At 53.5% G+C, this 24,019-nt stretch overlaps 1 long non-coding RNA gene across 2 annotated transcripts; it reads right to left on the bottom strand.

Moving 5' to 3' along the window:
• Positions 1 to 12,350: 12,350 nt before the first annotated feature.
• Positions 12,351 to 16,944, bottom strand: LOC138436177 (uncharacterized). 2 transcript variants are annotated; one of them, XR_011255370.1, is made up of 2 exons: positions 14,907 to 16,944; positions 12,351 to 14,013 (listed from the first exon to the last, which is right to left on the bottom strand). It is a non-coding gene; the product is annotated as an uncharacterized lncRNA (long non-coding RNA). The 2 variants fall into 2 exon arrangements; XR_011255368.1 differs by lacking the exon at positions 14,907 to 16,944 and adding an exon at positions 14,268 to 14,784.
• Positions 16,945 to 24,019: the final 7,075 nt, after the last annotated feature.

Genomic DNA, 24,019 nt, shown 5'->3' with positions numbered 1-24,019 from the left:
TGATACCAAGACCCATGGAGGGCCTTTCACTGGCCAACACCAGCCAAGTCATAAGAGAGACCAAAGACTGCATTTGACTGAAACATAGTTCAGGCATAAAAATCCATTTCTTCCTAATGACTCTAAAAAAAAAGTAAGATGAAAGTTGTTTAATCACACATGTTACCATTGGCAGTAATTGTTGTACCAACTCTTTACTCAAAATTAATCATTAAAAGGAAAAGAATTGAGTATTTATCTCATCTTTCCTATACAACCTATGTTTTGGGGGTAACCAAATAACCCTAGTTGATGGAGTGAAAAGTTCTTCTTTACAAAAGAATTCCAGCTTTAATAAATCACAAATGAAAGTTGGAATATAGAAAATCAGCATTTTGCAAGCTCTCAACCTTGAATATTCATTGGAAGGACTGATGCTGAAGCTAAAGCTTCAATACTTTGACCACCTGATGGGTAGAGCTGACTTATTGGGAAAAAAAAACCCTAGTGCTGGGAAAGATTGAGGACAGGAGCAGAAGGGGATGAGAGAGGATGAGGTGGTTGAATGGCATCACTGACTGGACAGGAGTCTAAGCAAACTCTGGGAGATGGTGAAGAACAGAAAAGCCTGGCATGCTGTAGTCTATGGCATCGCAGATTTGGACATGACTATGAGCAAAAACAATGACAAATGAAATAATGACCAAACAACCCTCACCGGCAGATTTTAAAGCTGTTAGGCAAAGGCCACAAGGAAGCTGGATACCATGGTGCCCACAGGCCCTTGCTGGTGGAAGGGGGAACCTGCAGCTGCATGGAGGAGGAACCAGGCTGCCCCCGCCCATATGCATCACTGCTTCGTCCTAGCATCCTGACAGCCAAATAGCCAGATGCCTTCTGAGCTATGCCGCACACCTGCAAAGTTTTCCTGCCAAAAATAATGAGCTCAAGTCCAGTGAAGCCTTTGGATCTAGGTTCTCATTTACAAGAAATCTCAGGGAAAGGGAGATGAAAGACGGTTCAACGTCATTACAACAAGCAGAGACATCCTGAACAAGGGACTTCTGACCTGGTTTCTTCAGTAAGCCTTGGCATGAAAGAAAAAAAAAGGGAGGGACTGTTTACAGATTAAAAGAAATGTAAGAGACATAAAAGCAAGCGCAGGGTGGGGACTTCGTGTCATTATTCAAACTAACCAGCTGTGAAATAGAATTTGGAAGAACATGGACTGGCATTGGATGGTAGACGGGAAATGACCTGCCTCTGGTTAGCTGGAGTGATCGCTCAGAGTTTGAGTGAGGAGTCTCCTGTATCTGTCAAAGGTTTATATAAAATATTTAAGGCAAAATGCCAGGGTACATTTGATTTCCTTTAACATATTTCACATTTGTTGTTCAGTCGCTCAGTCGTGTCTGACCTTTGGCGACCCCATGGACTGCAGCACGCCAGGCTTCCCTGTCCTTCACCAACTCCTGAAGCTTGCTCAAACTCATGTCCATTGAATCGGTGATGCCATCTAACCATCTCATCCTCTGTCATCCCCTTCTCCTCCCGCCCTCAATCTTTCCCAGCATCAGAGTCTTTTCCAATGAGTTAGTTCTTCACATCAGGTGGCCAAATTATTGGAGCTTTAGCATCAGTTCTTCCAGTGAATATTCAGGGTTGATTTCCTTTAGGATTGACTGGTTTGATCTTGCAGTCCAAGGGTCTCTTTAGAGTCTTCTCCAACACCACAGTTCAGAAGCAACAATTCTTCAATGCTCAGTCTCCTTTATGGTCCAGTTCTCACATCTGTACCTGACTACTGGGAAAACCATAGCCTTGACTTTATGGACCTTTGCTGGCAAAGTGATGTCTCTGCTTTTAAATATACTGTCTAGGTTTGTCAAAGCTTTTCTTCCACGGAGCAAGCATCTTTTATCCTATTTCACTTACACACAGATAATAAGGCAATTGTGGCAGATGATTGATAATTGCTCATTTGTTGAGGAGATGGTGGCTATTATACTATTGTCCTATTTCTATATGCTTGAACATTTTTGCGATAAAAAGAACTTAACACTCTGGGGGAGGAGGGGCCCTGCCTTGGGCAGCACCTGAGTCATTTGGTCAAAGCACAAGGAAGCTGGGGCCCCAGGGATCTCCCTCAGTTTACAGACAGAGTCACTCGTTCTCATCGGGATTTTTCCATCTGCCTCTCCTGCTGCTCAGAACCAGGGATGTGAAGGGTGCTTCTCAACCCCAGGATTATGTCCTGACCCGGAAGGACTCAGGTGAATCAAGGCTGCTGCTGCTGCTAAGTCGCTTCAGTCGTGTCTGACTCTGTGCGACGCCATAGACAGCAGCCCACCAGGCTTCCCCGTCCCTGGGATTCTCCAGGCAAGAACACTGGAGTGGGTTGCCAATGCCTTCTCCAATGCATGAAAGTGAAAAGTGAAAGGGAAGTCGCTCAGTCGTGTCTGACTCTCAGCGACCCCATGGACTGCAGCCTACCAGGCTCCTCCGTCCATGGGGTTTTCCAGGCAAGAGTACTGGAGTGGGGTGCCATCGCCTTCTCCATGAATCAGGGCAGAAGCAACCAAGTGAAGTTTACCAAGAGACGAGGCTAGGCTGGGGCTCTCAGGGTCCTCTGCGTGCACTGCGCCATGAACATCCTCCTTTTTTAAAAGTCCTTTTGTTGGAGTACAGTTGGTTCACGACGTTCTGTTAGTTTCTGCTGTACAGCAGAGTGAACCAGCTATGCGCACACACATGCCTCGTCTTTATAGCTATGGCTGATGCATGTTGATTTATGGCAGAAACCAACATATTCTAAAGCAATTATCCTCCGATTAAAACTACATAAAATTTAAAAACAGACTCTTTTCCCATATAGGTCCTTAGAGAGTACTGCGTAGAGTTCCCTGTGCTCTACAGTAGGTTCTTAGTTACCTGTTTTATACGTGCATGTGTGCTAAGTCACTAGGTTGTGTTTGACTCTTTGCGACCCTGTGGACTGAACTCACATCACCTGCATTGCAGACAGCTTCTTTACCACTGAGGGAAGCCCATTTTATACATAGCAGTGTGTATATGTCAATCCCAATCTCCCTGTTCATCCTGCTCTTCCTTTCCCACCTCAGTGACCACACATCTGTTCTCTACGTCTGTGTCTGTATTTCTGCTTTGCACACAGATGAAGCCCTCCTTTCCCACTGTCCCAAGCTGTGCAGCCTGAGAGCACAGGACTGCCCCCAGGATCACCCACAGAGTCCCATAGTCAGTGCCGGAGACACAGGCGATCTAGGTTTGGAAGGAGGGGACGTGAAGGGTGCTTCTCAAGGGTACTCAGCCCTGATTCACCTGAGTCCTTCCGGGTCAGGACATAATCCTGGGGTTGAGAAGCACCCTTCACGTCCCTGGTTCTGAGCAGCAGGAGAGGCAGATGGAAAAATCCCGATGAGAATGAGTGACTCTGTCTGTAAACTGAGGGAGATCCCTGGGGCCCCAGCTTCCTTGTGCTTTGACCAAATGACTCAGGAGCTGCCCAAGGCAGGGCCCTTCCTAGGTCAGGAAGATCCTCTGGAGAAGGGAATGGCAACTCACTCCAGTATTCTTGCCTGGAGAATCCCATGGACAGAGGAGCTGGTAGGCTACAGTCCACGGGGTCACAAAGAGTCAAATGCAACTGAGCAAGAGCACATGGGTACTATTGAGATCTTGCCAATGAGGAAACGGAAGCTCAAGAACATTGAGGCAATGTAGCTGGCGAGTGGTGGAGCCAGGGTCCCCATCCAAGACTAGAACCCAGAGCATAGGTAAACTGCAAATTCTGGGCCTTGTTAAAAATGCTGCTTCTGGGCCCCACCCAGCTTCCAAAGGAGTCTGTCTGGGCAGAACTGAGGAATCTGCATTGACCAGTTCCCGGGTGATGGGGTTCTGCTTACACCAAGGTCATGGTTGCAGGGATGTGGCTCATAGGAGCTGGGAAATCCAGGGCCTAACCTTCCCCTGCAGCCCCGCACACACACAAACTCACTCTGCAGGTTGAGTGCCCCCTGGCCTTGGTGTCTTTGCACATGAACCTCCCTGGAGACGGCATTCACACCACAGTCTCCCTGACCCTCGCCAGCCTGTCTTACCCACAGGGAGGCTGGGGCCCAAGGTGGGGGTAGGCCCAGGAGGGGACAGGGTCTGAGCTCAGATCTGTCCACTCAAAGGCCTGTGAATTTCCCAGAGCAGTGGGACCAAGAGCACAGAGATCAAGGGAAGAGCAAGGTGGACAGTGTCAGACAAGCCAGGACTGGAGGAGTTAGGTTCTGGAAGGTTCCCTGGAGACCTGATCTTAGCTGAGCACTTGCACAGAGCCTGACTTTAAGTTGAAGGATGGGAGGGGTAGCTCCCTGCCTGGCTTGGCCTGACACCCCGCTTGAGTCCCTGGGGAGAGGGAGGGCCACGGTTAGTCCAGTCATTCTAGCTCTGTCCTTGTTGGGGGTGATCGTCTTAGCCAGACCAGAAAGTTCACTGCCCATGAAGGGAGGGCACAGAGGCTGTGCCGTGATCCACCCCAAGAATTTCACTGGGCGAAGGGAACACTTTAGCCCTTCTTATTCAGAGCTGCAGCGTCCCCAGTGCCAGCAGGCTCTCCGGACACCGGCTCCAGGCTTCCTGTCTGGAAGGCCGGGTTGACGTCAGGCTGTGTGCACACAGGGGCAGGTCCAGAACTGACAGTGCTGGGAGCCTGTGCCCCTCACCCGAGGGGGCACCATGGACTCGGGACCACATGGGCACACCGCGGGGGTCCCCGGCCCACACCTGGTAGTGTCCCGGAGGTCCAAGGAGAGAAAGCTGCAACCAACAATCCCGGGGAAGGAGGCTCTTCCAGGCCCCGAAAGGGGAAGCCAGTTGAACAGGAAGGTGACGGCGCTGGGCTGGTGAGAGGGCGGCTTAGGCACAGCTGACAACCAGTCCCCAGAGGGCTGCTGCCCCCTCCAGCCCCTACCCCCACCCATTCTTACCTCCGGCTCCTCTTCAGCCTGCCTCCCCCGCTGCTCCTCTTCCTGGATTTTGAGCCCACTTGGCGTGAAAAGTCATAATAAGCCTAAAGAGTTGGACTATAAAGAAGGCTGAGCACCAAACAATTGATGTCTTCACATTGTGGTGCTGGAGAAGACTCTTGAGAGTCCCTTGGACTGCAAGGAGATCAAACCAGTCCATCCTAAAGAAAATCAGTCCTAAATATTCATTGGAAGGACTGATGCTGAAGCTGAAGCTCCAATATTTGGCCACCTGATGGGAAGAGCCGAGTCATTGGAAAACACCCTGATGCTGGGAATATTGAGGGCAGGTGGAGAAGGGGATGACAGAGGATGAGATGGCTGGATGGCATCACCGACTCAATGGACATGGGTTTCAAGGACAGAAAAGCCAGATGCACTGCAATTCATGGGGTCACACAGAGTCCGACATGACTGAGAGACTGAACAACCACAGCAACAAAGCCTGCTGCAGCCTGGAGGCAGCTGTGTCATACCCACTGCAGAGGGGAGCAGGGGATGCCCTCTCCACTCTGGAGTTTCCCTACCTCAGCCCCCTGGAGAGCCCTGCTGGAGACCCCAAAGGGATCCACCTGCCTTCTTCCTTCCAGGGGAGGGGCCAGCTCAGAGGGAAGCCAGGCTGGATTTCAGCAGCTCTCAGCCTAGGCTCCTTTGCAGGAACCTGGCCTGGGAGGAGGGAGATTTTGAGGGTGGGGCCTGCCCACCCACAGCGCGACAGGACCCTGCCCAAGGCTGCAGAGGCAAGCTAGTCATCACTTCCACGCTGGCTGCTGGCAGGTGATGGGATCCTCCAGGCAGCCCTGGGTCCAGCCCTGCCTCTCCAGGCCCCCTCAGAACAGATGCCCAAGATAGAGGAGCTGAGAGTGGGCTTGGAGGTCCTCTTCGCCAGGCTCCAGCAGCCCTGTGAACCATGAGATATCCAGCACCGCGTGTTGGGTGCAGGCACAAGGCGTGGGGACACTGTGGGAGGACTGGGGTCTCCTAACGCTTTTTAGAGTCCTGGCACATATATGTCTGAGTCATCCATCCTGAGCGATCCTCAGCGTGGACGGCAGGACCTATGTGAGTCTGGGAACCATCTTCGAGGAAGGCTGTGTGCCCCAATCAGCCAGCCAGGGGTGTGCGTGTGGGTGTGGGCATGTGTGTTTCTGCGGTGTGTGCCTAAGTGACATGTGTGTAGTTTGTATGAGAGGGGAGCATGAAGGTGGATCATGTGTCTGGTATGTGTGTGTGTGTGCGCGTGTGAGTGTGCATGTGTGGTGTGTGAATGTCTGTGCATCTGTGTGTGTGCACCCTCCCTCTCGGGGCGGACGGGGAAGACTCTGGGGGCTTCGCAGCACTGCCCGGGCCGAGAGGGCAGGTCCAGGCAGAAACTGATGCAGACACACATGCACACACAGGCACAAGCTTGTCGGAGCCTGTGGATGGTGGCAGTGACAATGACTCGAGGCCTTGAGGAGGGCAGAAATTCCCTGTCACTTCAGGTGGAATTCCTGGCCCCCACTGGAGGGCCATACGGTGTGTCCTCCCACATGGTGTGGAGCGGGAGAGCGCGGCACCCGTGACTCAGCGCCCAGGAGGCTGCAGTCAGCCTGGGGATGTCAGAGGCCTGAAGATGCTTCCCGCAGGCAGGACCCTCAGTCTCAGGCTAGCCTCATCTCCACAGGGCTGGGGGGAAGGGTAGTTGCCAGGGGTCCTCCTCTGGGGGCAGGAGGGGCTGCTGGCCCAAGGCTGCCAGAGTCCCAGCGTCCTCACCCTCCAAATGTGGTCTGCGGGAACTGGGCCCTACATACACGTGGTCGCAGAAGGAGACAGAGGGAGGTTGAGCAGCCCGCAGTCCAGTGACTGGATTGGAGGGGGAGCCCTGCAGCCCTGAGCTGGGGGTGGCTGGCGGCCCTCAGGAGCTGGAGGGGGGGGGGTGGGCATCACCTTGCCACCTTTTCAGTGGCTGCTCTTGGGATTTTCTGAGCTGCAGATGCAAACCAGCTGCACCACCAGGAGCTGCTCCGTGGGGAGGTTTAGAGAACTAAGGAGCTCAGAGCAGGCCTGGAGGAAGTTCGTTCAGCGGGTGCTATGACCCAGAGGCAAAGTTTGCCTCTGTGCTAGACCATGAACTTACAGGGTCACCCCAGACCCGGGCCTGAAACTGCTGCCCTGAAGGAGGCTGTGGATGATGAAGGCCCTGATCTGCTGCTTCCCAGCCCTGCTGCGCGTCCCCCACTCCATCCCCACCCGCCTCTTCTGGGAGCCACAGAAAACAACCCAGAAATGCAGCCCTCCAGCCCCTGCAGGGTCTCAGACCTGGGCCCCCAACTCTGTGTTAGCAGCTCCTGCCTGACTCCTGTGGACAGAACTGCCGCCCACCCCCAGGGGACCAGCAATTCAAGGTCCCTGGTCCAGAGCAAAGCCAGTGGGTGCAGAGGGCAGGCCTCACCACTGACCACACAGGGACATGCCTATGCATCCCCTTGAAATTGCTGAAGAGCTACTGTGAGGCCAGGAAGGGAGCAAGCACTCCTCAAGAAGGCCAGAGCCCATCCTCGACCCTCCTTCTGTCCCACTCAGCTCCAACTGCGCCCTAAACATAACGGCACCAGTGGCTTCTCTTGAGCCTGCGGGACTCAGGCCCACCTGGGCGGTGATGGTACAGTGGGCTTGCCTCTGCAGCTCGGAAAGTACCAAGAGAAGCCATTGAAAAGGCAACAAGATGATGCTCAACCTCCCTGTTGCCAGCATCCCCTTTCCCCTGGAAAGGGGGGCAGTGCTCATCTCAGGCTGGTCCCCCAGGGCAGTGGGAAGCTGTCCAGCCCCACAGCTGACATGCGGCCACTTGGCAGCCAAGCTGGCTGGCTATGATGGCAAAGTCAAGCCAACAAAGCAGACCATTAAAAAGCAATCCCAAGGCACTTGCCCACACCCCAGGGCGGGCGTGCTGGAATGAGGCATGGCGCACGCTTCTTGGCAGAACACCCAGACCTCCTGTCCTTGTTAGCCGGCTGCAGCCGGGACTGGACGCTTAGGGCCGGATGGGCGGGGAGCAGACGGGGCTGAGTCATGGCAGATGAGAGGAGGAAGTAGGTGACCTGCATTGTCCCCAGGTCCCCTCTGCTTGGTGAAAGGCTCCGAGGACCCTGCCCACACTCAGTCCCTCCCTTTTCCTTTATTGTCTCATTCATTCATTCGCCCATCCATCCATCCGTCAGGGAGCCAGGTGCTGTCCAGGGTTCTGGAGACACAGCAGAGAACCAACGTCGGTCCCTGCCCCTACGCAGCTGGCAATTCAGAGCAGAGTCTGGAAACCCGAACGGCCACAGAGCTGGCCTGTGATGCAAGGCAGCGATGGGGGGTGATGGTGTGCGGAAAACAACAGGGAGAGCAGAACACACGCCTGGACCCAGGAAGGAAGGCAATGAGATGACGGGGGCTTGTAGAGAGGAACACACACAAGTGTCCATCCTCTACGTGTGTTAGTTACCCCAGGCCTCTGAACCACAACAGCCAGAGCTAGGACCAGGAACCTGGATTTGAAGGCCCTGCCCGAGGTTGTGATCTAAGCCTCCACCTCCAGGGAGCTAATGGGCCATGGGCCCCACAGCCATGCTGACACCCTGTGCCAAAGACCACACTCCCTGAGGCTGCTGCCCAGTGTCCATGGGACACACACGGGGAAGCCAAGGTGGCCCACACCTGGGGCACCTGCACTCCAGCCAAGCATAGCCCGAAGCCTCCCTGGGGCCTGACCGAGCCTTCCCTCACCTCCCCCACTCTGCCTGGCACTAGGGTCGGGCCAACTCTGCCATCTCAGGCCCTCTCAACTTTTCCCCCGTCCTGCTCACTTCCTGCCACATCGGTGTTTCCCCTAACAAAGTCCCATCTTAGCATCTGCTCCTCTCATTGCCCAGACTAACGTCCCCTCGGGCACCTTAGCCCTGGCCAGTCTCAGACCAGAGTCTGCTGGTCCTCTTGTGGGCCTTGCAGTGGGTGTAAAGGTCAGTGGCCGAGGCAAGAGAAGACCCAGGCTCTGGGCCCGTCCTTCCATCGGCCAGTGTCTTGTCTCTGGCCACGCTGGACCCGTCTCCAGGCCTTGTTTGCTGGTGGAAAGGGGGAAGAGGGACCAGATATTCGCAGGCACCTTCTGGCTCTCGGCATGACATGGCCTGTGCCCTGGTTTCTGGCCTGGGACCCAGGCTCTGCCTGCAGCACTGAGCACACGTGGGGCCAAGGTCAGGAGCCGCTCTGAGGGGGTCCCCCACCCTCCCCACCCATCAGCCCTTCACTGTCAGCCCCAGCTTCTGTGGTCCTGCACTGTCTCCAATATCTAGAGGGCTTTCATGCGGCACCTGCTAGGGCAAGTGGTCCGCTACAGGCTGAGTAAGGCAAGAAGAATCTCCAAGGTAGTGACTTGGAGACCCAGCCCGTCTGCCCTTATCTTGGAGACCTTGTTTGTATTTTTGATTCAGGAGGGTCATGAAGATAAGACTGACTCTGAATCTCCTCAAGTGGGGCCAATGGAATAGAGCCACCTCTTGTCTGATGTGCTTTGCTGCAAGTTAGTGGTGGGGAGAAACATGGAATAGCTTAAACAAATAGGTTTCTTTAAAAAAAAAAATCGCATTGTGAAAATTAGAGATAGACCATTGTTATGCGTAGTTCACAGCTCAATGCCATTGTCGCTGAAGTCTACCGTATTCTTGACCTTTACCTCATTAATACTAGATGGCTGCAGTGGCACCAGCCATCCCATCTGCTTTCTGGAGACAGAATTAGGCAGGGTTGATGTGTGGGGGATGGAAGAAGGCCTGTATCAGGGAAACCACGGTTTGCCAAGACCTCCTGGTAGACTTTTCTTGGGTCTCACTGGCTAAAATGTATCAATGGGGGAGCATTGCGAATGAGGAGACCCTTGTGTTCACGCCTCTGACACACCAGGGCTCACCCCTCTTTCAGGGGAGCAACACTTATCCAGATCTCGTTTGAACACAAATTAAGTCTGTGAGACTGAGCTTCACAGAGCCCAGTGCTGACTCATCTCCTGCCCCATCACCACCCAGGACACGCACCAGTCTGGCCCTGGCCATGGGTCTGGGGGCAGCAGTGGTGGGGGTCTACCCCAGCCCTTCCTGCTTGCCGTGTGACTTTGGGCAACTTTTAAGCTCCCCAAGCTTTGAGTTCTAACCGTCAGCTTGTGACACCTAGACCCACAAACAATCATCCTCTAGTCCCTTGGCTCCCAGACACCATCCGTGTGGCCTGCACCGTCATGGCTAAACACACCTGGGTGGGAAACTGTGTGTCTGTTAGAGAGGACTCTCAGCTTCAGTGATGCAGGAACGTGAAGAGCAGCTGAAAATTCAGGAGAGAGGAAGCCCCAGCAGAGAGTACTGCCTGAGGGTGCCTGGTGCGCACAGAGGTGCCTGGTGCGCACAGAGGGCCGGGGGCCCGGGTGTCTGTCCTGGTGTGGCCACCTGGGCTGGACCCCACTGCAGCTACTTCTTGCCTGGTGATCTCTGTGCCTCTGTTTAGAGGGGGAGGTTAACAGTGCCTCATGCCCAGCTGTGAGGACCAGTGGCCTGACACACGCCACTCACAGCCAGGCCCGCGTGTCCCCATTATCGCCATGTTCCGGTGAGTGCCCAGGGCTCCCCACCTGTTGGCCACTGGACCCTCACCTCGGTCCTTCCAGGGAAGCCTGTCGTGGCCTACCTCAGAGACAAGAAACCTGGAAGAGTCCTTCCGGGTCTGGGGCCCTGCGTATCGCCCCTCTCTAGTGAGCCTTCTCCCTGGACCGCTGGGGGCCCTGTACTAGTGAGGTCAGCTGGTCCTGATCCTAAGGAGGATGGGACACCAAGGAAGCAACTGATTTAAGCGTGTATGTGTGTGCTAAGTCACCCAGTCATGTCAAGCCCTTTGTGACCCCATCGACTGTAGCCCGCCAGATCCTCTGTCCATGCGATTCTCCAGGCAAGAATACAGGAGTGGGTTGCTGTGCCCTTCTCCAGGGGATCTTCCCCACCCAGGGCAGATTATGTCTCTTGTGTCCCTCGTCTCATGTTTCCTGTATTGGCAGGCACATTCTTCACCTCTGAGCCACCTGGGAAGCCCCTGATCAAAGTGCAGGAGTGTGAATTTAGCTGCCAAAGTGCCCCTGAAATCTAGGAGCCTTAGAGGATCTGAGGAACAGAGCTGGGGCCATCCCCAGGCGGGGTCAGCCCCCCATGGTCTGTGCAAGAGCCGTCCTGGCCACGCACACTGGGCCTGGTCCTTGGGGGTGCACTGCCCCACACCCCTGCTGCTTACCTTTCCCTGAGCCCTGGGTGACGGGCTGCCACCCTCCACCCTGTGAACTGGGACCCCTGCCAGGCAGCCAGACTCCAGTCCAAATGCCTGGTCAACACCCCCCAGACATCCACAGACATGACCAGCCCATCATGTCCTACAGGCTCCGAACCCACTCGACTCAGCCCAGGCCAGCTCTATTCCTCCGGGAGGTCGGCCCAAACCCTGAGGACCGCCTGCCTCCTTGACAGCCGCCCCCTGCAGGCGGCCCCACCTTCTCGCCCACAGGGCATCTGGCCGTTCTCCCCTCTGCCCTGCCCTGCTCTGAGCGGCTGTCACCTCTCCCTGGTTGTCACAGTGGCCTCCTGGCAGGTCCGCTGCACCAGCCTGGCGGCCTGATGGTCAGCTCACCTTCAGTCTCTCTCACCCCAACTCGCCCCCACCCCAACTCCCCAGGCTCTGAGGGCCAGGGGCCAGGAGTCTGCCTGTGCCCCTTCCTCCGTGGCTCCTCCTCTCACCCGACCACCCCCAGCAGCGCCCCCTCACTAACGACTTAGCCTGGGAACCTTCTCCCTGATGTTTACCTTCCTGCTGCCACCAGCCCTGAGTCCCCATGGCCCCACTGCTCCTTTGGCCTCAGGGAGGGAGCCCAGCGGGGGGAGTGGACATTGTTTTTTCCTTCCTTAAGGTCACTTCGGAGCCTGAGTGTCTTTAGTCCATGCTGGCTTGTCCACTGTCCCTGAGCCCTGGGTCTCCACCCTGCAGAGGGGCCTTTGCTGGGGCCAGGACAGACGGACAGACAGACAGCTCCACTCCTAAACAGACCAGCTGTGATGACTGCCGGGCTTGGAGGGCATTTCTGGAATCTCCCGGCTGCTGGGAATGGGCTGTGGGGCTTCCTCAATGCCAAGGCTGACAATTGCCCAGATTCAGCGCCAGCCTAGGAGGCAGGTGGGGTGAAGGCCAATAACATATAACCTGGCATCATGGGATGGGGGGCGTGCTGTGTGAGCCACTACCCTGCGGCCATGATGGGCACAGAGTGTCTGTGGACTTCTCCTGGAGAATCAGTAACTTTTATTTTTGCTGTTCAGTTCAGTTCAGTCACTCAATCATGTCCAACTCTTTGCAACCCCATGGACTGCAGCACGCCAGGCTTCCCTGTCTATCACCACATCCCGGAGCTTCCTCAAATTCAAGTCCATCGAGTTGCTGATGCCATCCAACCATCTCATTCTCTGTTATCCCCTTCTCCTCCTGCCCTCAATCTTTCCCATCTTCAGAGTCTTTTCCAATGAGTCAGTTCTTTGAATCAGGTGGCCAAAGGATTGGAGCTTCAGCTTCAGCATCAGTCCTTCCAATGAAATATTCAGGACTGATTTCCTTTAGGAATGACTAGTTGGATCTCCTTGCAGTCCAAAGGACTCTCAAGAGTCTTCTCTAGCACCACAGTTCAGAAGCATCAATTCTTCAGCACTCAACTTTCTTTATGGTTCCACTCTCACATCCATACACGACTACTGCAAAAACGCTAGCTTTGAATAGATGGACCTTTGTCACAAAGTAATGTCTCTGCTTTTTAATATGCTGTCTAGGTTTATCATAGCTTTTCTTCCAAGGAGCAAGCGTCTTTTAATTCCATGGCTGCAGTCACCGTCTGCAGTGATTTTGGAGACCAAGAAAATAAAGTCTCTCACTGTTTCCTCATCTATTTGCCATGAAGTGATGGGACCAGATGCCATGATCTTAGTTTTCTGAATGTTGAGTTTTAAGCCAGCTTTTTCACTCTCCTCTTTCACTTTCATCAAGAGGCTCTTTAGTTCCTCTTTGCTTTCTGCCATAAGGCTGCTGTCATCTGCATATCTGAGATTATTGATGGCAATCTTGACTCCAGCTTGTGTTTCATCCAGCCCAGCATTTTGCATGATGTACTCTGCACAGAAGTTAAGCAGGGTGACAATACTCCTTTCCCAATTTGGAACCAGTCCATTTTTCCATGCCCAGATCTGTTGTTTCTTGACCTACATGCAGATTTCTCAGGAGGCAGGTAAGGTGGTCTGGTATTCCCATCTCTTGAAGAACTTTCCACAGTTTGTTGTGATCCACACAGTCAAAGGCTCTGGCAGTCAATAAAGCAGAAATAGATGTTTTTTCTGTAACTCTATTGCTTTTCCTGTGATCCAACAGATGTTGGCAATTTGGTCTCTGGTTCCTCTGTCTTTTCTAAATCCAGCCTGAACATCTGGAAGTTCTCTGTTCATGTACTGTTGAAGCCTGGCTTGGAGAACTTTGAGCATCACTTTGCTAAGGGGTGTGGCGTTTGATTCTAAACGTGATTTCACTCCTCCTACTGTCTTGTTGGGGCTTCTCCTTTGCCCTTGGACTTGGGTTTTTTTGTTTTTGTTTTTATTTTTTATTTTTTGGTGGGATCCAGCATTCTCCTGTCAATGGTTGTTTAGCAATTAGTTGCAATTTTGGAGTTCTCAGAAGATGAGGAGGCGTCCTTCTAGATTCTGCCATCTCACTAACCTCCCTATTTTTCCTGAAGCTTTTTAATTAGCATGCATGCATGCCTGCATACGTGCTAAGTTGCTTCAGTTGAGTCCGACTCTTTGTGGCCCTGTGGACTGTGGTCCCTCAGGCTCCTCTGTCCGTGGATTCTCCGGGCAGGCACACTGGAGTGGGTTGTCTTGTCCCCCATAAGGAATGTCAGAACCGGCTCCTGTGGGAGAATGAACTCTGCTCAGGATACAGGGGTGGGCAACAGAGGTTCAGAGCTGGTGCCCATCATGCGCAGGGTGGCCAAGGAGTCCTGACCCCACCTGGTCCTGGATCCAGCTAGGGTCGGGGTGTCCCAGCAGCCGGTGCTCCCGCCTCGGGGGGCTGCGGCCTGTCCCCACAGAGGCCAGAATGCCTGCCTGACAGATTGCCGGGCAGGGATCTGCGGCCAGAGTGCAGGCCAGGTTTGTTTCTCACCTGCTTGCCAGCCTGGGTAACTCCCCAAATGCCTCTGGTCAGACCAGGAGGCTGCTTGGGTCACGAGCCTCTGCCGCTCCCCGCTCGGGGGCCACTGTCACCACGAGCGTGGTGCCTGAGAAAACCAGCTCGGGCCAGTTCACACCACCGTCTTGACCTCTCTCATCTAGGGGGCCCCTGAGGATGGGGAAGGGAGTCCCGGCTGTGCCCTGGAATCAGAGCCAACGGAGGAAAGGTCACCGGAAGCCATGGGCCAGTGGGCCTGACCCTGACTTCATCTGGAAGGGCTCACTGGTTTCTCTGTGATGGGGGGCCCTGTCCATAGTGGGAAGGAGACGTTGAGAGGCTCAGCTGGTCAGAGGGTGCATGGACACCCCGGCCTCCCAGAGCTTACAACAGCCCCTCCTCTCACCACCTCCCACCCGGTGAGCCTCAGAATCAGCTCTTGACCTCTGGACCCTGCTGCATGATGCTGGCACCTGGCAGGTCCCCGGGCCACATCCCACCATCAGCAGTGATACCCCGTTCCTTCCCACCCACTTGGCTGTCTGCCCGCCCTGACCCCGCAGCCTCCAGGACCACACAGTCATGTGGTTCCACCATGCGTTTCTCACCCAGGAAGTCCCAGGACCATCCTACCTTGGTGACGGCATGCACAGCTCCATGGTGGACTCTCCACGAACGCTGCCTAACCACCAGGCTGGACCTCCAAGGCCGCTGATCATCCTGTTAGCCCAGTGACCCTTTGTCCTGTATGGAGCCGCAAGCCTCAAAGCCTAAAGGTGGGCCTGCATATGGCCTGCAGAAAGCTGGCCCCTTGCCTGATGCCCAGAAGCATCTCTGGTCAGGACACCACACCCAGGGGACACTGCCCGGGGAGGAGCACCTGGGGGAGCTGGAATACACAGACAGCTACACCTTCAGGCTGGTCTCCAGGGCTGGCCCCTTGGAGGACAAAAGCCAGGTGTTGGATTGTCCCTAAGTGTGAAGACCCTGCCCTGGGCCTCTGTGTGGGGATACGGCCCTGGAAGCAGGGACGCAGGGGTAGGCCAGCCCCCAGACCCCTCTTGGCCTACTCAGCTCGGTTTCCCATCTAGGCCCTTACATTTTTGGGCACATCTGTGCCCCATTCACTGGCCCCCAGAGGAGGAGCAGAACTGGGAGGTGCCCAGGTGGGCTGGCATGGGTGGGGGCCTTGAGGCAGAGACCAGAATGTGGGGAAGAAGGGGCAGGGGTGGGAAAGGAGGGGCCTGGACCCCAGCCAGCATCCACCTGGCCCCCTGAGGAGGTGGGGGGCCTTGAGCTCGGACCAAGGCCTGGTCCCCATGAGCCAGTTCGAAGGGAAGGCAGCTGTGATGGTTCTCAGGGGCGGGACGGGGCTGGGGTCCTCTGTCCTGCATCAGGGGATCACTGGGAAGGAGGATCTCATAGCACTGAAGGGTCTGGGCAGTTCTGCAGCTCCAGGAACTCTCTAAGGACACTGAGGGGTTTACAAACGTGGTCCTAGACCTCCAGTGAGACAGCTAGGAATCCTTAGGAGCCAGCTGCCCCCGAAGCTCAGAAAACAAGGCATCGGCTGGGGGTAGGGTGGGTGGGGAAAGGGGGCTCACCTGGGCTTGGAGTGCTGGGAGCTGCAGAGGACCCCAGGCTCCCAATCCTCAACTGGGGTCTCCAAGATGGCAATGCGGAGGGACAGAGTCTCTGCTTGGGGTCCTGCTGGAGCCACGGGAGGAATAGCCTAACAGGGGTCGTGGGGCAGGCGGAACGATGGGGTTGGTGCTCGTAGCCCACGGTGATGGCCAGGAACCCTGGGCGCCCTCTGGGCCTGGGTGGGGAAGGGTCCTGGGATTGCCATTACAAGAGCAGCCCAAAGCACAGGCACATGTTATCACACAGTCTGGAGTCTGGACTCCAAGGTCAAGGTGGAGGCAGACCTGGAGCCTTCTGCCAGGCCTTTCCCGGTCTCTGGAAGCTCTGATGGCCCCCCTGAAGACAGCCGTCTCCTGTGTCTTCACAGCATCTTCCCTCTGTGTGTCTCTGTGTGTCCAAGTGACCCCTTTCCATGGGGACACCCGTCAGATCGGAGGAGGGTCCACCCTGATGACTTCATCTTCCCTTGATCACCTGCAGAGACCCTTTTCCACAGGTGCTGGGGGTGATGAATGTAGCATCTTTTGGACACACAATTCAATTCAACCTGTCACCTGGGGGAAGGCAAGGGAGGACGCAGGGCCATCTGTGGGGGGAGCGAGGAGTCCCGCACGCCTAGAAGAACTCAATTGTGCTGTAGCTACTTCCCTTCCCCTTCTCCCCACAGCCGCCACACTCAAGCATAAACATGCCGTCTAGCTGGAAATTTAACATCAAATCCTTTCTACTACTTCAATTTCTACATTAGGACCTGGCAGGACGAGCACATTTTTCGCTGTGCTACGCTGGGCTGATTCTAGTGGGCACGTAGCCAGGGCATGCATTAACAGCAAGCCTCTCCTCCCCGCCCAGGAGACCCATCATCACTTGCATCCTCCTGGTCTGGCCCAGCACAGCCCCAAGCGTCCAGATGAGGAGCCGGGGGCACAGTCTCCTTGGTTTCCTCTGGAGGTGGAGCTTTCTAGAACTGCGTAGAGCAGACTGCAAACATCGCAGGGCCAGCACTCCCCTGACGTCTTTTATTGTTTTAATATATAAATTGGATCTTTTAAGAAACAAGCCACAATTCTCATGGTGTGCCCCCTTTACGTGCATGAGCTCTAATTATTTGATATTCTGTAAGGTCTGAAAAATTATATTGTTAATTCCTCCCGAGGCCCGTCATGAAAGAGCTTATTATAAGTGCCAGGCCTTCCCCCAGGATTTAGGATTTCGTCACGAGGGTGATGACGTTGCTCAGAGCTCCTTGTAAGGATGGGCCTTGCAGCCTTCAGCATTTGCAGCTCAAGCATAAAGGGTCTGCTAAAGACATCTGTGGGGTTTCCTGGTGGCTCAGTAGTTTAAAAAAAAAAAAAATCTGCCTGCCAATGCAGGAGATACAGGTTCAATCTCTGAGTGGGGAAGATCCCCTGGAGGAGGAAATGGCAACCCACTCCAGTATTCTTGCCTGGAGAATCCCATAGACAGAGGAGCCTGGAGGGCTGCAGTCTGTAGGGTCACAAAAAGACACGACTGAGCGACTAAACAACAAGGATGTCTGTGTATTTGCAGGTCGTGGACGGCAAGAACCACCTCGCCACCCACAGTTTCATCATTGCAGGTTTGGGTCATACACCAGGCCCAGAGCAGATAAAGAACTGCCCCCGCTCCAGCTCTCATATGCAGAGGGGTGAGGGGTTTGGGGAGGAGCCCATACAGGAGGCTGAGCGTCTGGACCTGGCTGCAGAGGAATGGTTGCAGGCTGTGTCCCTCCTTGCTCCCATCACCTCCTGGGGCTGGGCGTCTGTCCTTTATGGCCTTCTCTCAACTCTGGACAGTCCTTGGCTGTTAAATGTCTCAAGAATGCCAGGGAGTGAATCTTGCCACTGGGCAAAACATTCCTTCCATCTGGGATTTGTTAGAAAGCATTCTGAAACCGGGTCATAAAACCTTGAAATTGGAGAAGACTCGGGGTTAGAGGAGACAGGGGTTAGAACAGGGTAGCAGGTTACCTTGAAGTCAGACAGCAGCCGCTGGCCCTTGCTTCCCAATTCCTCATCAGATAGAACTCAAGTTAAGCTCAGTAAACAAATGCTGGGCTAATGATTCCTATTGTTTGCTAGCTGGCAGCCCACATCTGCAAGGAATAGAAGTTGTGACTCATGCACTTGGGAAGCTTGTAGTGTAGACTTAGCAGCGTTGGATTCTGAGCAGGAGGCACTATTATACAGCAAGTTCTAGATAAGGTCCTTGAGACAACCAAGAAGGTGGGTGAGGAAACAGTTGCTAGCTACCCCCAACGTCCTTTCCATTCTTCTCCTTAGGTAACTAGAATCCCAAATTTTAGCTGGATACACCACATTCATAGAAAAGGCTATATTCCCCACACTACATTATGACTTAGTGAAGAATGTTCTCTTGATAGGAATTTAGAGGTGATGGCTGCCACTTAAGCAGCCATTTTGGACCATGAGGTTGCATGATCAGGATGAAAGAGCAGCATGTGGAAGAAGTCTGAATCGCAGCTCTTAATCTGAGCTCTTTGTAATATGGACCCTTCAGTTTAGTCGAGCATATTTCCCGTCTCTTTTGCAGCTAGATGTGACCATACACCTAAATTCCGGCCAATAAGTTTTAGACAGATGTGTTATATGCAACTTCCAGAAAACATCCTTATCAGGCAGAGCCGTGCTTTCTGCTATGAACTGAATTGTGTTCCCCGCAAAACGCATATGTCGAAGCCCTAACTACCAATGTATTTGGAGGTGGGACTTGGAGAGATGATTAGGTTTGGATGAAGTCGTGAGAGTGGGGCCCCCAAGTGTCCCATAATGGGATTAGTGTCTCTATAAGAAGAGGAAGAGATCCCAGAGCCCTCTCTGTGCCATGTGAGGACAGAGTATGATGGGATCTGCAAGCCAGGAAGAGACAACTCACCAGAATTCAACTCTGTGGGCACCCTGATCACAGACGCCCAGCCCCCGGAACTGGGAGAAATAAACATCTGTTGCTTAAGGCCCTGGTCTGTGGCATTGTGATAGGGCAGCCTGAGCACCCTGGGACAGCCTCCTTCGCTCCATCCCTGCTGGCTGGGATGCCCAAGCAGTCATGCTGGTCCACCAGGGAGCTTGCTGATGACAGAGCACCAGCATTATCATTAAAGAACCAGACGTTGTTCTGTGTGTGTCAGGTCACCGCCCCAGCCAGTTCCCTTTGATTTACAATATATTCTGCGACAGAATACATATTAAAACCTGAACATGAGGACGGCTTTTTCTTTGATTTTCCAATGAAAGAAAAACTAATTATTTGTCTGAAAATTCTCACCCCACAAATTAACACACATTTTCCTACTCTTATCTTCCCCAAATAGACAGCTGTCCCCTGAGGTTACCCCCGATAAATTATCATACATGTGCGTGGCTTAAAATAACAGAAATTTACTTTCTCACAGTCCTAGAACCCAAAAGTCTGAAACAAGGTCAAATCAAGGTGGCAGAGCTGCGCTCCCTCTGCAGGCTCTGTGAGAGGGTCCTTCCTGCCTCCTCCAGCGTCTGGGGCTCCAGGCATCTGGTGACTGCATCGCTCCTGTCTCTGCCTCCATCATTGAACAAGCCTCGTCTCTTTTCTCTGTCTCTCTCTGTGTGTCTTTTATAAGAACATTTGTCACTGGACTAGGGGCTTATCTGGATAATCCAGAATGGTCCCATGTTGAGATTTTTGTTTGTTTTTGGTTTTTAAATTTATTTTTTTTCTATTTTTATTTTTTCAATTGGAGTACAACTGCTTTACAATGATGCGTTAGTTTCTGCTGTACAACAGCCTGGCAGCTGGGGAGCAGGCGTCCGAGCCAAAGAGAAATGAGGAGGACCCTGAGGGGTGAAGGGTCTTGGAGGGCAGCTTGGTTTGGCAGGCATGGCCACCTTCCTGGGCCACGAGCTGAGTGCAGGCAGAGGGGAGTTAGCTGACCTCACATCCCGGCACCAGAGTGGACCCAGGTGTTCTCTCCCAGGAGGATCCTCAGGGTAGGGGAACACTCACACACTCACAGGACACCGTGGTTCCTCTGAGGGGCTTGTCTTCACAGGCTTCACAGCCCCTCCCCTGAAGTCTATAGAAGGAAAATCAAAAAGGAGTCGGTGTTGCTCAGACAGCCCTTCAGACAGAGCGTGGAGACCACTGAGGACGAGACTCACGCTCATCTCAACCCGGATGGAATCTGACCTGTGACCACAGCCTGTCCTGACAAAGCGTCCAGGACACTTGTCTGAAACTCAAGACGCCTGTGGGACCCTGATCCTGAAACAACGTGTGACAGCCACCCCTTGGGACACTCCTTCTGTGTCCAAGTTCAGCCTCGTGGCTCTTGCCTTTAAAAGCCCCCTGACTCTCTTCCCGGAAAGCTCTGTGCCTACCAAATTACAATTTTTTTAAACCGAAGGATAATTGCTTTACAATGTTATGTTGGTTTCTGCCAATATGAATCAGCCATAAGTATACACATGTCCCCTCCTTGCACCTCCCTCCCACCTCCTCCAACCCCATTCCACCCTTCTGCTGCTGCTGCTAAGTCACTTCAATCATGTCCGACTCTGTGCGACCCCATAGACGGCAGCCCACCAGGCTCCCCCATCCCTGGGATTCTCCAGGCAAGAACACTGGAGTGGGTTGCCATTTCCTTCTCCAATGCATGAAAGTGAAAAGTGAAAGTGAAGTCGCTCAGTCGTGTCCAGCTCCTAACGACCCCATGGACTGCAGCCCACCAGGCTCCTCTGTCCATGGGATTTTCCAGGCAAGAGTACTGGAGTGGGGTTCCACCCTTCTAGGTTGTCACAAAGCACGGGGTTGATTGTCCTGTGTTACACAGCAACTTCCCATCAGCTGCCTATTTTACACATGGTACTGTGCTTGTTTCAATGTTACTCTCAACTCCTCTTGCCCTTTCCTTCCCCAGCTGTGTCCACAAATCTGTTCTCTACGTCTGAGTCTCTGTTTCTGCCCTGCAAATAGGTTCATCAGTATTATCTTCTAGATTTCATATATATGCATTAATATATGATATTTGTTTTTTTCTTTCTGACTTACTTCGCTCTGTATAACAGGCTCTAGGTTCATCCACCTCACCTGAATTGCAGCTCTTTGGACTCCCAAATAAAGCTCCAGGTGGCTCAGATGATAAAGAACCTGCCTGCTAATGCAGGAGACATGAGAGACAGAGGTTCAATCCCTAGGTCAGGAAGATGCCCTGGAGGAGGGCATGGCAACCCACTCCAGTATTCTTGCCTGGAGAATCCCATGGACAGAGGAGCCTGGCGGGCTACAGTCCACAGAGTTGCACAGTCAGACATGACTGAGCGACTGAGCATGCACTCACATGTTGTGATGTCTGCAGACACTGCCAAGTGCCCCGCAAGGAGAAGCTCTGACACAGAGGGTCCTGGCTGAGAAGGTATGTCTCCCAGGGCCTTCCCCTCCCTGAAGCTGTGGGTTCTGGGTCACAGAGAGGAGTCAGGAGGTGCTGGGTGAAGGTGGGCTAGGTCAGGCGGGAGCCGGATTTGTCCTCAGGGCAAGGGAAGCCCAGAGGAAGAGGGAAGGAAAGGGCTGCCTGAGGAACTCCCTTGGAAGGAGAAATGATTTGAATAATATTTGCATGGAACAGTTTGCATTTCAATGACCCAAGTTTGGAGACATGCAAATTGTGGTGTTCCAGGGGGTAAAAGAGATCCTTCGTGAGGTAAAATCGGGAGTGGGGCAGTTTGACCCAGACCAGGAAAGGACCAGGCTGTTCTTGGAGCCACATAGGGAGGAAGGAGGGTGCCCGCCTCACCTGTGCATCCTCGCAGTCCCACAGGGCAACATCAGTGTGTGTGTGTGTGCGTGTGTGTGTTGTTGTTGTTGCTTTGTGTATGTGTGTATGGTGTATGTGTGTTTGGAGCTGGATGTCACTAGAATAAGAGATGAGTAAGTTAATGTACTGAGAAGGCAATGGCACCGCATTCCAGTACTCTTGCCTGGAAAATCCCATGGATAGAGGAGCCTGGTGGGCTGCAGTCCATGGGGTCATTAGGAGTCGGACACAACTGAGCGACTTCACTTTCACTTTTCACTTTCACGCATTGGAGAAGGAAATGGCAACCCACTCCAGTATTCTTGCCTGGAGAATCCCAGGGACGGTGGAGCCTGGTGGGCTGCTGTCTATGGGGTCGCACAGCGTCGGACACAACTAAGGCAACTTAGCAGCAGCAAGTTAATGTAAGGGCTTCCCTGGTAGCTCAGCTGGTAAAGAATCCACCTGCAATGCAGGAGACCCTGTTTGATTCCTGGGTCAGGAAGATCTGCTGGAGAAAGAATAGGCTGCCCACTCCAGTATTCTTGGGCTTCCCTGGTGGCTCAGGAGGTAAAGAATCTGCCTGCAACGTGGGAGACCTGGGTTCGATCCTTGGGTTGGGAAGATCCCCTGGAGGAGGGCCAGGCAACTTAAATACGCATATTTGAAAAGAGATGGCTCTCTCACAGTGGTGAGAGAGTAGGGCCTGGCAGAGGACATGGCTCAGTGGTCAGCTGTCCTTGGTCAGCTGTCACTCGCCTGTCCTGAGTTGCAGGGTGAGTCCTGCCCCTCTCCACTGGGAAAAGCCATGTGGCCTGGAGGGCTCCACTCAGACCTCCTCAGCACCAGAGACATTTTTAGCTGCTGATTTGATAAAAGGAAATTCTAAGACACAGCATGAGATCGCAAAGAGAACGCCTTCGTCTTTCCCCAGTTTCCAGCTGCGGAAGGTGGGATGGTGGCTCCCAGAACACAGGTCCACTCAGAACCTGTAAATGTGGCCTCCTGCGGAAAAGTCTTTGCAGATGACCTGGATGAGGTTGTCCTGGGTTAGGGTGGGCCTGAGTCCTGTAAAGCGTCCTTAGCAGAGAATAGAAGGGAGGAGACACACAGGGAGGAGCCCACGTGAAGACAGAGGCAGAGGCTAGAGGAATGTGGCCACAAGCGAAGGGAGTCTGGAGCCACCCAGGGCTGCAAAAGGCAAAAAAAGCACCTTTCCCCAGAGCCTGGGGAAGAGGGGTGGCCTTGCTGACACCTTTGCTTTTGGGAATTCTGGCCTCCATAACTATGAAAGAATAAATGTCTCCCGTTTTAACCAGCCAGCTTGTGGTGCTTTGTTACAGGACACCATCACATCAACTCTCTGCAGAGATGCTGCTGCTGTGGGGTCGCACAAGCCCCAGGATCACATCACACATCCCTTAGGGCTCTGTGTGTCCCCCGGGGCAGGCTGTACTCCTGTTGTGCTCTCCCTTTCGCATTTGGCAGGCAATGAAGGGACGCATTGGGCTTCCCAGGTGGAGTCAGTGATAAAGAACTCGTCTAACAATGCAGGGGACACAAGAGATGTGAGTGCAATCCCTGGGTAGGGAAGATCCCTTGGAGGAGGAAATAGCAACCCATTCCAGTATTCTTGGCTGGACAGTCCCATGGACAGAAGAGCCTGGTGGGTGACTGTTCACGGGGTCGCACAGACTTGGACGTGGCTACAATGACTTCTCATGCATGCACACAAGGGAATGTATTGTCTACAGAGAATTTAAAAACAATAGGAAAACCAGCTGTTATTACCATGTGCGGTCAAGTCTGAATAGTCTGTGAAAGAATATACTTCCTCTTGGGAGGCTGAGAGGACTCCGTGTTGGCACACCGCCACTGGGTCATCCTGGCACATGCCCTCCTTGGGAAGTCAACACAACTCTGAGTCTCTCCCTGGGCCCAGGGCCTGGTCCTACAACTGGGTCTGTGTGCATTTACACCACCTTCAAACCATACAATACATCCCTCCAAAATGAGAAAATAGAGAACGAGAATTTTTGTCATATTAGTTGAGAGACATTATTATAAAAATATTGGGGAAATATGCGAAGAAACTCCATCAGATAATTAAGGATGGTAGTTTCTCACAAAAGTGAGCATAGAACTACCATGCACACACGCTGTCACTATAGCTGCGTCTGACTGCTTTCACCCCTATGAACCGTAGCCCACCAGGCTCTTCTCTCCATACTCTCCAGGCAAGAAGAAGGAAATGGCAACCCACTCCAGTATTCTTGCCTGGAGAATCCCAGGGACG

Source organism: Ovis canadensis, chromosome 1 (assembly GCF_042477335.2).
Source record: "Ovis canadensis isolate MfBH-ARS-UI-01 breed Bighorn chromosome 1, ARS-UI_OviCan_v2, whole genome shotgun sequence".
Taxonomy (NCBI): domain Eukaryota; kingdom Metazoa; phylum Chordata; class Mammalia; order Artiodactyla; family Bovidae; genus Ovis; species Ovis canadensis.
Note: the sequence above shows the minus strand (reverse complement) of the source record. Positions and strands in the feature narration are given on the sequence as shown.